The sequence below is a fragment of the Hypomesus nipponensis genome, chromosome 7, assembly GCF_054491055.1.
Source record: "Hypomesus nipponensis isolate SF chromosome 7, ASM5449105v1, whole genome shotgun sequence".
NCBI classification, from domain to species: domain Eukaryota; kingdom Metazoa; phylum Chordata; class Actinopteri; order Osmeriformes; family Osmeridae; genus Hypomesus; species Hypomesus nipponensis.
Window position 1 is genome coordinate 14,266,252 of NC_140367.1, and position 11,674 is coordinate 14,277,925.

Below are 11,674 nucleotides of genomic sequence, written 5' to 3' on the forward strand. Positions count from 1 at the left end.
CAAAGAAAATCTTAGTCAGGGACAGCCCTAATTTCAACAGCATATGGAATGTTCAGAATGTTGTCTTATGGCAGTAAAGGGTTAATCAATGATTGGCTTTGTGAAAGTGCACTACTCTTGAATTATGGTGAAGGTTTGAGCACATTTAGACTTTTAAATCGTGAGTTTGAAGTGACGGAAACCAACCGGGGGTACATTGTTTTGACGTTAGCCTCAGAGTCAGACTTGGCTCGCTCACTGGCAGTGTGTAAACAATTTTGTATTTCACTCAATTCTACTCCAAAAACGTCAGGGAGGACTGCTTTTTGAAGACAATAGGTTGCTAAAGATAGCCAGTATATCTGATTTTTCAAGGCGAGCCCGTTTCATTCGTCATATGCCTTGAGAAAGCGACCTACGTTAGCCAGGATAGTTTTGCCAATTTCAGTAGGTCAGGCTATTTATAGGTCTCTGACAGTCAGAATCACTGTTTACAGGCAAAGATCGAGCTGGTCTTTTGTCAGATGTGTATATATTGACCAGTTTAGAGCTAAATACTCTTGCAAAGCCTGGAATCGATCCCGTGTTTTGAGTGACTTTGCATGGGTCTCCATTAGGTCATCACATTTGAATTCAAGTTCAAGTAATGCCACTGCATTTCACAGTCAACTGTAGTTTATATCAAGTGTAGATGGAAAAAGCTTGATTTTTCACAACTGACATGGACCCTTTCTTTACTTTTACAGGTCCGGAGGGTCATGCAGAGGCCTGCTCAACAGAGTTCAACAGAGGATTCTGAGAGCAACAACAGAGGATGCTGAGCGTAACAGAGGATGCAACAGAGGATGCTGAGAGCAACACAAACTCCTTGCTGGACTACCCCTCTCTAGCCGGACAGCTTCTATTCAGCCCTGACCCCAGGACAGCTTCATACAGCTGGCCTGCCCTGCCTGCATGCCAGCCCTCCAGAGACAGACAATCACCCACAACACAGACCCCTTGCTGGACTTCCCCCCTCTCTAGCTGGACAGCTTCTATTCAGCCCTGACCCCAGGACAGCTTCATACAGCTGGCCTGCCCTGCCTGCATGCCAGCCCTCCAGAGACAGACAATCACCCACAACACAGACCCCTTGCTGGACTTCCCCCCTCTCTAGCTGGACAGCTTCTCTTCAGCCTTGACCCCAAGACAGCTTCATCCAGCTGGCCTGCCCTGCCTGCCTGCCCTACGTGCAGGCCCTGCCTGCACGCCCTCTAGAGACAGACAGTCACCCCACAGACTACTGTGGCTACTGGCTCTGCAGATAATTTTTTTGAGGACATTGATGAAAAAGGACAAACCAACATTTTCTACCTTTATAAAAGTCAAAATGTTTAATTCTTTCCATGTCCCAGCATGCCAAGCTGCTGACTTAGTGTCTTAAGTGATGAAACCAGTTCAAGTGATAGACCTTTGACCTGAATCCATCTGAATAAAAAACACTCAAGAGAATGACTGCTTCTTGAATGATTTGTGCTCCACATCAGTACATCTCACACATTTGCCTTTGTTTCCATGGGATTCATGGAATTGCTCGTTTTTGCTCCACCATTTCCACCATGGTGTAGTAATAAATTTAATTTAGGACAGCAATAACTTTTTAGTGTCATCCTTTCACTACACACGTTTAGTCAATGTTCTTAAACTCAACCGATAATTATCATTTTACTAGGGCTGTGAAAAATAACGCGTAAACGCGTTATGATTAAATTACAGGATTCATTCGTTATTTTTGTTTAACGCATTTAACGTAATATAACCACAATTCCACCCAATCAGCAACTTCTGGATGAGAAGTTTGTGTTCCAAAAAAAGTAAGATGGAACATCCAATAAAATCAGTGATATGCACACTCTGCGGCAGGATTCCAGACTGCGACCTAATGGTCGCATTTTGCGACCAGTTTTTGAGACAGTGCGAGCATTTTTTAAAGCACTCGCGCATGTGCGACCTACAAAATTTGAATTCATTGGGTGTGCACAATGTCAGCACACGTTAGCAACAACGCATAGATACGACGTTCTAGTAAGACAGCGATATCAGCTTTCCTTCTGCATTAGTACCGTAGCTTAAGGTACCTATAAACCTAGCTAAAAGTCTTGGAAAGTTTCGGATATTTTTCGCTAGGCTCCTACGATGTCTTAATCTGCCAGACAAGTGGGGGCCCCTTCGTTCTTTTGGTGAGAAGTTTCACGAACCCTACTTACTCGGCGTTATGGAGCCGAGCAGCTAAATCCTTATTTAGCACTCGCGTTGCTACTGTATCCCTGCCTGTGTTTGAGCTGTTGCGCTGTTATACTCGGCACGTATCGTGTTGTGGTGTCGGAGGACTGATCAAAAAGTGCATCATACATTTAAGTCATTTAGCTAAGACTTGCATGTACAGTACGTAATGTCACATGAAATAATGTATTTAAACTCAAACTTATATGATGCGTTGCAGGCAGTGACAGATTTAGTGATTTGGGGGCCCCAGGCAAAGACATGGGGCATGGGGCCCCCTTAACTCCTATTCTTACTCTTTTCAATCCATATAATAATTATTAATATATATATAATATTGATAAGCTATAGCAGCCTCAGTTGAAAAGTTGGATCAAATGAAGATATTTCAATCCGGTGAAAAAGTTCCTAACCTCTATGACTTTGTCAACTTTTTCCCTTCTAGTGATATTTTCAAGCATTTAGCTTACTCATATTGCATTGATTCATTAAGATCCCCCTTTGAAACAAGCTATTGTAACAACATTGTCACTGGCAGTATTTCAGATGGAATCGCAATTCAAACAGTACAGTACCACTTGTTTACTGAAAATATGCCCCCAAAAACTAAAATAAGCTTTACAATTATTTAGGGGGAAATGGCTAATTCAAAAACAGTTTTCTGGAGGCGATCATTGTCAGTAACAATGCCAAATGTGGTCTCAGTCTAGAGCCCTGCGTGGAGAAGCTGACCTCGGTAAATTGTGCTACGAGCAAGATAGCCTAGCTGCTGTTGCTAGCCAAACTTCACTGAGCAGCACTTGTGACAGCTGCCGCATCATTGGATACCAGCGGAGAAAAATTACGTTTCTTTCTGTAGTTTCAGTTTGGCAATTACTTGTTTACTCTCCTCTTTTGTCTTTCTCTTTTGTGCTCCGCTCGGGGAGTTTTGTTACATTTAGCAAATTGTTTTTTGCATTCACTTCACTCTTCTACTGTCTCACATGAACCAACTAAAATGACATGCTTTGCTGCGCAGTTGCTGCAATTGATGGAATAGTCCACAGTAGTATCAGGTGGGAGGGGAAGCCTGCGTTGACACAAATAGATTTGTATTATTATTATAGTTATTATGGATCATATAGTAATTTTATGTAGACACCCCCCTTGCATCTGGGGGCCCCCTGGTAGCCCCAAGTGGTTGCCTACCTTGCCTAATGGGTAAGTCCGCCTGGGGTGCTCAGCCCCCAATGAGAATGTGACATGAATACAGTGCCTTGCAAAAGTGCTAAACGTAAACCCCCATGCTAATATAAATCCCTAATTTCACTGGATAACAATTAATACATGTATGTATTATTATGCAAAATATTGAATGAAAAAACGAAGGATGTCGCTTCATGAACTACCAGCATCAAATGATAATAAACAATATATTTAAGAAAATATTTAAAAAATATTAGGAGTGCTTGAGCACTCCTAAAAAAGATCAAAAATTGCCACTGAATTGTACCCTCTCCAGTTACATTAATAAATGCATTGCAGGTCAATATAAGGTGTGCCCCTTAATTTTCCGCTTGCGCTCCTAAAATTTTCAGTCAGGGGCTACTGTGCTCCTAGTAAAAAAAGTTAGTCTGGAGCCCTGCTTTGCGGGAAGACGTTATCGCTCTGGATAAGAGCGTTTGCTAATTGACTGAATGCTAAATGACTGAATGTTATCGTTTCACCGAAGCAATACCAGCCTAAAGTAACATATAGCCTACCACCTCAACGCGAAGCATGCGTTGGTCGGCGAGGGGATTTCAAGTTGAATGCGCCAAAACACCCTCACTGAACAGCGTAGGGCCCTCACTAAGTCTGCCAGTGACAAGGTGACTAGCACAGTTGCCAAATGTATTGCAAAAAGCTGTAGACCGATTGATATTGTTGAGGACGAGGGGTTCACCAAAGTTTTGCGAGTGGCAACGGGCGAATCGAACATCAAGGTAGGCCACCGCAAAATCAAAGACGCACACTAATGACAAAAATTCGGAAAATCGGTAATATGTAATTAATCATGATTAATCCACAGAAACCTGTGATTAATTTGATTAAAAATTGTAATCATTTCACAGCCCTACATTTTACCATACTATTCATATTGAACAGACATTAGTGTTAACTTGGAAACATGACTGTATATTTCCATTTTATTTCCATTTTAAGTTTGGTCTTTAATTTCATTTTGACGTGCTATTAAATGGTCTTAAAAACTGGGACATCTTTTTGGAAAGGTGTTTACAACGTAGGGGAAAATATTTAATTTGGGATGATCTTGGGGGTATTTCTAGATGGGACTGGCAAGTTAGCCCATAGCTAGCATGATGTCTTCTACAATTACTACCACTACTACAGCTAGCTATCTACATCTAGATAGAGCTACTATGAGTAGGCCTACTAGTCTACTTATCTGAACTACAATGACATGATTGTCCGGGACAAGTGGATTTGTAGGGCAAGTGGAAGAGAATGTAGGCTACTTGCCCCACTGGACAAGTTTAAACTCAAACAAAATAAAATGGCATGTTACTTGCACTGGCCAGCTTGCAAATACTGAGGATAGCCTACCAAAGTTCAGTTAGCCAATGTCGTTAGCGATGCTAGCTAACGTTAGTTTGCTAGCTGTATATAACATTTCACTTGGTCTTGCCGCTGTTTGATTGACTGAAATTATTATAAAATGTTATGTTCTACTACTAGCCATTTTCCTACTTTTAGCAAGTCACAGTATTTCCAAGCCCTGATAATTTAACTGAGAAGACGCAGTAAATAATTCCTCTTTCAAGTAATAAGCCCCCGTTCAAGTCGAATTAGCTGCACGGTCTGTAGAGATACTGTATTGGGACGAAGCTGCAATACAGTAACTACATAACAGAAAGTGTTTCATTCTGCAGAAATTGTGTAAATGTTTAACGTAACAAATACAGTTTTTATAACACCTCAATTGTTATCATTTGTATAATATTACAGCACATCTTTGTTGGTCAAAGGCACATTGTTTACCCGGACGTGACTTTTGTGCATGGAAAAGTGAAACGTAAATGTAGGCTACTGTAGTGCCTCAAAAAGTTGTCAGGCCCTGAATGATCACTAGATAGAGAAAACGTTGACTTCCACTCGGTGCTATTCACTCAATAAATTGTATGTGCACTGCTGTTCGTAGACGAGCTCCAGAGGTCGTTGCTACGTTGCTAAATGATAACAAGTCACCAGGAGGACACAACTCTCCACTCATTTTCCTCAGTACAATGAACAATCCATTTATTTGGCTTTGAAGGCCGGCTGCAGGCCATCATATACACTAGCTAGTGGTTCTTGCCACCTCTTCTTCATCCCGGTCAGTCACCATAATTCTAGTACTAGACTGAGGCTACTCTTCTCCACGACTCCCCAACGTGACGTCATCGTTGAATTGCGTTAATATGCTAATGCTAACACAAAAATGACAAAAGCTGGTCTTAAACACCATTTGAAGATTTCTTGAATAATATCTTGAGTGCTTTATGTACCCATTAATTGACAGTGGTGGTTAACCTGCCATATGGCCTTTAAACATAGTCATGCATTAAGAGTAGAGTAAAAAATAGAGACTAAATGTGTAAATGGATGTTGAAACTCAGTTCTCTGAGTTGGTACATGTCCGTTTAGGCAAAGGTAGCCTTTTAAAACTTAGGTTTAAAAATAATTCAGATTTGATGGAACTCCCTCTTTAATACATTTATTGTTGGATTTGGCATTTAACAAACATTTAATTCATTTAGCAAGTTGTTTAACTTAAACAACCATAACACAGTACATGTGGTATACAAAGCTGCAGTCATATTTGGCGAAATTGTTAGCTTGGATGTTATCTTTACATATAGATGGGGTCTTGATGATGATGCGCACGCAGCTTCAAGGAAGAAAGACGTGTTCCGTTTTACTTTTACTGTACCCTACACTTTTAATGTTCCCGCCATCCCCCCCTTTCTGAATAAAGTTCGACTGATCTGATTTGATTTCTGTTGCTATGAAAACCAGTTTAGCCAAGCTAACTACACTTGCACTTATAGCGATTCATGTTGTTTAATTGTAACTTGCTTAACTACATGCTCTTATGGTTCTTCCCTTTGGCACTTTGGCAGAACTTGTTAACTCGGAGACCTTACCGCGTCACTAGCATCTGGTCATTTCACGCAGTTGGAGCACAGCTAGATAATCAGCGTCAGCCCTTACGGAAGGAAAATAAATTGCAGTATATTGGAAAACATCATGTGATATATTGGGCAATATATGTCCATATATGGGAATTAATATGTATATTGTACAATACATTGAAACATATTCAACATGAATATATAATATGTGTTTATATATCCCAAAATATATGCAATATTATATCAATAAATACCACCATAATATATTCCGATTTATATGGGAAAATGTATTGGTAATATATGTAAAGATATGTGTCACATGTATGTTTAATATATGGTAGAATATATTTGAATTATATGTAAAAAATATACAGCTGCAAGCAGCAATGGCGGATTCCTCCTTCAAAATTGCAAAATATTGTAAAATTGACATAGTAGATAGTTACACCGGGATTACCTAGAAAAAAACGTTTCTAGTTGTCAACAAAAAAATGTCTGTGTCTGGAGTTTAACCTGGAACCCTTTATTTACCAGCACAACCTCTCTTCCAATTGAGCCATTCCAAGATCTAGACTTTGCAGTGTTCAGTTACTGAATAATAAAATAAGACGTTTCTCCTATGGCAATCATAGTCACATTTGGTCCAAGCTCAAACAGCTCAATTCATTCATATTTTCACATATTAAGGTGCAAATTTGCAGGGTACTCCAGGGGGAAGACACCTTAAAGCCTATTCCTGACGGGGGAATCCTAATTATATGGAAAGATATACATGAAATATATATATATATATGTTCAATATATTGTGGAATGTATTTTAAATATAGGTAAAATTATATGGAAAAATATTTGAAATATATACTGACAATGATCGCTTCCAGCAAACTTTTTTTGAATAAGCCATTTCCCCCCCTAAATAAATGTCAATCTTACGGTAGCCTATTTACGTTTTTGGGGGCACATTTTCAGTTAGCAGGTGGTACTGTTTGAATCGAGATTCCATTTGAAATATTGCCGTTGACAACCTTATTAGAATAGTAGAATCAGGTCTTTTACAGCTCTAATTCTGATACCTTGGCGGCAGAAATTTAACCGTGGCGGGGCGTAAAAAATAAAATCAACATAGGGGAAACACTGCACATAAGTGGTTCCGCTACTTGGCCACCAATAATCATACAGCTTGCAACCGTGGATGTATTGTAATGTATTAATGTGGTCACAGTTTCTGATGGGTCTCAACTTTCTTTGCTTCACCTTTACTGGGAAGAGGCCCCGGGGAAGACCCAGGACACGCTGGAGGGACTATGTCTCTCGGCTGGCCTGGGAATGCCTCGGGGTCCCCAGTGCCGCCGCTTGCCATTTTGGTGCCCTAGGCATAATTCCTTTATGATGCCCCCCCCCCACCACCACCACCACCACAGCTGCCCTGTCAATGCATCTACATTCTGTGTTAGATATGATGCTAGTTACGTTGTTAATGCGAGCGCGCAATGCGTGCGAGCGAAATTTGGGGGCCTTTATTTGAGTGCATAATAGTTTTTGGAGCATAAACAAAATATGTAAAATAAACAGCCGTTTTTCAATTGGTAGAAGGTGATGTATTTTTGTCTCTTAATTTTTCAGTCCCACCCTTACGTTTCTTAGCATCTTAACATTTAAAACTGAAAGCATGCAGCCAAGGAGCTCTCCACCTTTATTACTCATTTAAAAACCATTTGATCAATCGAATATAAAAGCATCATAGAATGTACAGTAAAGTAACATCTAGCTGGCGTCAGTTATTTCAAATGCATAGATAACATATTTGAGTGTGCTAAAATTAGCAATAACGTCAGCTAGTTCGAGGCTAACTATAAGTTAGCAGCACATTTCCCATATTTAACAATAATTAAACATGAACTTACCTGAAAGTGATGCACGGGCATCATCTCTCAGTTTATTTCTATTTCTGCCCCTGACTCCTGTTGTCTTTTTGAGGCCATTTTCGAAAAGTTTACCTAGCCTACTGTCAAAATTCGTCAGGCCACTGAGGTAGGAAAATGCACCCACGGCGAGCTTGGAAAGTTGAGTGTGTATTAGTTTTTTTGTGGGGTGGGGGGGGGCACCGTCGTAACATTTTTTGAGCAATTAAATATATCTCTTGTTTTGCCTGTTTTGTGATTTACATGCCTAAAAGGTGCGTAATATTTATATAGGCCTACTGAAATAATATCGGCATTATAATTATAATAACTATGATGATTTTTCAGTTGGCAATGTTTTGGTGCCCCCTCAGGACTTGGTGCCCTACGCACAGCGCGTAGTGCGCGTTATGGGAGCGGCGGCACTGGGGGTCCCCCAGGAAGAGCCGGTGGAAGTGGCCGGGGAGAGGGAAGTCTGGGCCTCCCTGCTTAGGTTGCTGCCCCTGCGACCCGACCCCCGGACAAGCGGCAGATAACAAACGAACAAACCTTTACTAGATATGCCTGCAAACTCCTCAGAGTTGCCGCTTGTAGCCTACTTCGTTAGGTTTCTCATGTAGACCGGTCGCCAGCGCATAGTCCTCAAATTCATCTTTGAAATTGTCCCAATTAGTATTCCAGCCCCCTGTGAGAACCATGGGATTTGGTGGCGGAATGTTTGCTGCCATAGCAATGGAATAGGAGATTTCCTTGCCTCCAGCCATCGACGTACGTAGGGGATGCTAACTAGCCAGCGAACAACACATTTATCAGTGAAACGGCGTGTGTTCTCATATGGAATGTAACTGCGGCTATACTGTACTTAGGTAAAAAAATAACTAATAAAAAAATAAAATAAAACTGGTAGCTCCACAGTAAGTGTGTTCCACTAGGGTAGGGTGACCAGGAGTGTATTCCAGGTAGCAGGTTCAACAAACTCTGAGATTAACCCTGAACTCAGAGTTGAGTTAGTCTAACATGGGAAACTCAGAAAATTTGGTTCCAGAACACCTGATATGCATTAGTTAATTCGACTCGGAGTACGTCAACTCTGAGTTTAGCGCGTGCATGAATACTACCAAAAGCCAACATCTATGGAGCTCCGATACTAGGATTCACCATGGCAACCGACGACAAAAAACGTTGTATGTAATATTACAGGAGAAAAAGTTGTGGACTTAATAAAATAGCATGTTCAATGTTATATTACATATAAAAACATACTACGAACAGGTAATGCATATTTTGCTTATAGGCTACACTTGTGATTGTAGCCTCGACGTCACCATGGGTTTAATCATATTCGACATGATACAAAGTTTAAATAACAATTGGTGGGTGGCTATTTCAACTTGTAGTAGCAGTTTCCCTCAACAGAATGCTTTTTATCAAAGGATGATGATGATGGTAAAGATGGCGAAGAGACATTAATGACTGCAGCCGCAGAAATGGATGCAGAGAATTACTATGTATGGTAGCTAGGGCCTACTGGTAGTTCGCTCTCCATGTACTTTTATTTACAGGCTTTTTTTGTATTTGTCAGTTACACTGACATTATGAGAATATTGAATATAAAAAGATTTGCACATTCTGACAACAGGGAATGCTGTATATAGTGAGATGTTCATTTAATGGCAGGTGCATTTTGCATGTGGAACAGTGAAATGCTAATGTAATCTCATGTTACAAGTAAATTAGTTTTACTTGAAGAAAGTGCCAAAAACTGACCAAGAGATAGTGTAGGCCTACTTAGGGTAGAAGAATAAAGGCTAATCTCGAAAAATATGTACTGGAACACCAGTTACGAGAGGATGCATGGTCACAGGTGATGTTAATTGTAGGAACAATAACCTACATTAATATTAATTGTTGAATTTGCTGAATTTCTATTTTGACCAAGAGATGTTGTACATAGGGCAGAAGAATAAAGGCTGATCTTGTAAGGCTATCCACCTGCCCCCACCTCTCTTATGGTAAAATATGGAGTTACTGGATGGAGTCTCAACTTGATGGCTCTCACATCTTTGTAACTTACTGTAGCATTGCTAGACATGTTGATAAGTAAGGGTCAAGATTCTGGTGTGATTGTAGTTGTTCTTGGGTATAAATGGAATTGTGAAGCATTGTTCTGTGGATTCTTGATCTCCTGAGACCTCCTCAGCTCTGGCTTGTCCTAGGCCTACTCCTTCTTCCTCACCTCATGCTTTCTATCTCTGGTTTACAATAATCATGGTAGAGTAGGCATAAGAGTTAAATTAATTGATTGCATTCATTTGCAATATGATGAAATGATTATATTATTTAACCTTAATTTGACCATTCCTGCTCTGATTTAACCCAAAGAGACAAATAACTGTAATTCCATTGGTATTGGGATTATTTGGTTAATGTTAATACATTGTTCAGTTTCCCATCTTCCTTCAAACCATAGGGGAATTAGTTTAGGTTGTTTGGCCAATATATTGACCCCCAACAATGTTGAAATAGATTTGCTGAAACCACAGTTACAGGACGGTAGGCTAAATCATGTAAATTGTAGGAATCATATGAATCATGTAAATTGTAGGAACAATAGCCGATAGAAACAAGCTACTCATTGTTAGATTTCTATTTGTAGGCAATAAAGAAGACCAAATACAATTTCAATTATTTGTCTTTATTTCAGTGGCAAAAGGCATTTGGTCAATTCTGAGTGCAAATCCACGGCGAGTAACACTATCGATGAAGACCCAAGGGCTGAGAATGTTGCTAAAATAAATTACAGATTGTGACAGGAAACAGTAACGTTAACTTAGGTATTCATCAGGGAATTAAAGTACATCGAACAGCATTCTTAAAATCGTCTCCCGGCGTATAACTAAGCCAATACAATTTTGTTCGAGATCGCTCGGCTGAACCAGGAAATGATATGCCGTGTCTGCCAACGCTATCGGGCTCATAAAGTGGGAGGGGATCGGTAGAAACGCAGAGTTTGGCATGGAAAACCTGCTAGCAGGTTAGTTTCAAGGAGTAAGTTACCATGGAAACTTACCAAAAGGTTTCGTTACCTCTCTTTCTGGAACGTGGAACTCGGAGTATGCCTCTTTTCAGGGTTAAACAACTCAAAGTTTTCACTAAACCCCCCCAGACGTCCTCTTTTACCCGGACATGTCCTCTTTTCGACCCCCAAAAAATGTGTCCGGCAGGGATTCCAAAATCGTCCGGGATTTTGCCTCGTCGAATAGGCCTAGGTTTCTTTGGGTCTTTCACAAACTAGTTATTACGCCCTTACAAGTTTTGTAAAGGGTATCTCCCTTACGTTCCACCGTCTTGTGCAAGCTCTGACTGTAGAGAGAACTG

The 11,674-nt window shown here is 40.4% G+C and overlaps 1 protein-coding gene and 1 long non-coding RNA gene across 2 annotated transcripts in view; one reads left to right on the top strand and one right to left on the bottom strand.

Moving 5' to 3' along the window:
- The window catches only part of LOC146276905 (thioredoxin reductase 1, cytoplasmic-like), an 81,058-nt gene extending 79,588 nt beyond the window's left edge, over positions 1 to 1,470 (top strand). Inside the window, exon 7 of the mRNA XM_084701185.1 lies at positions 726 to 1,470. The gene's annotated coding sequence lies outside the window, so the exon portion shown is untranslated. The remainder of the gene's footprint in view (positions 1 to 725) is intronic.
- LOC146276906 (uncharacterized) overlaps positions 1 to 11,674 on the bottom strand; it is an 88,963-nt gene extending 77,289 nt beyond the window's left edge. The window contains exon 1 of the long non-coding RNA XR_014762429.1: positions 11,367 to 11,674. This is a non-coding gene — a long non-coding RNA (uncharacterized LOC146276906). The remainder of the gene's footprint in view (positions 1 to 11,366) is intronic.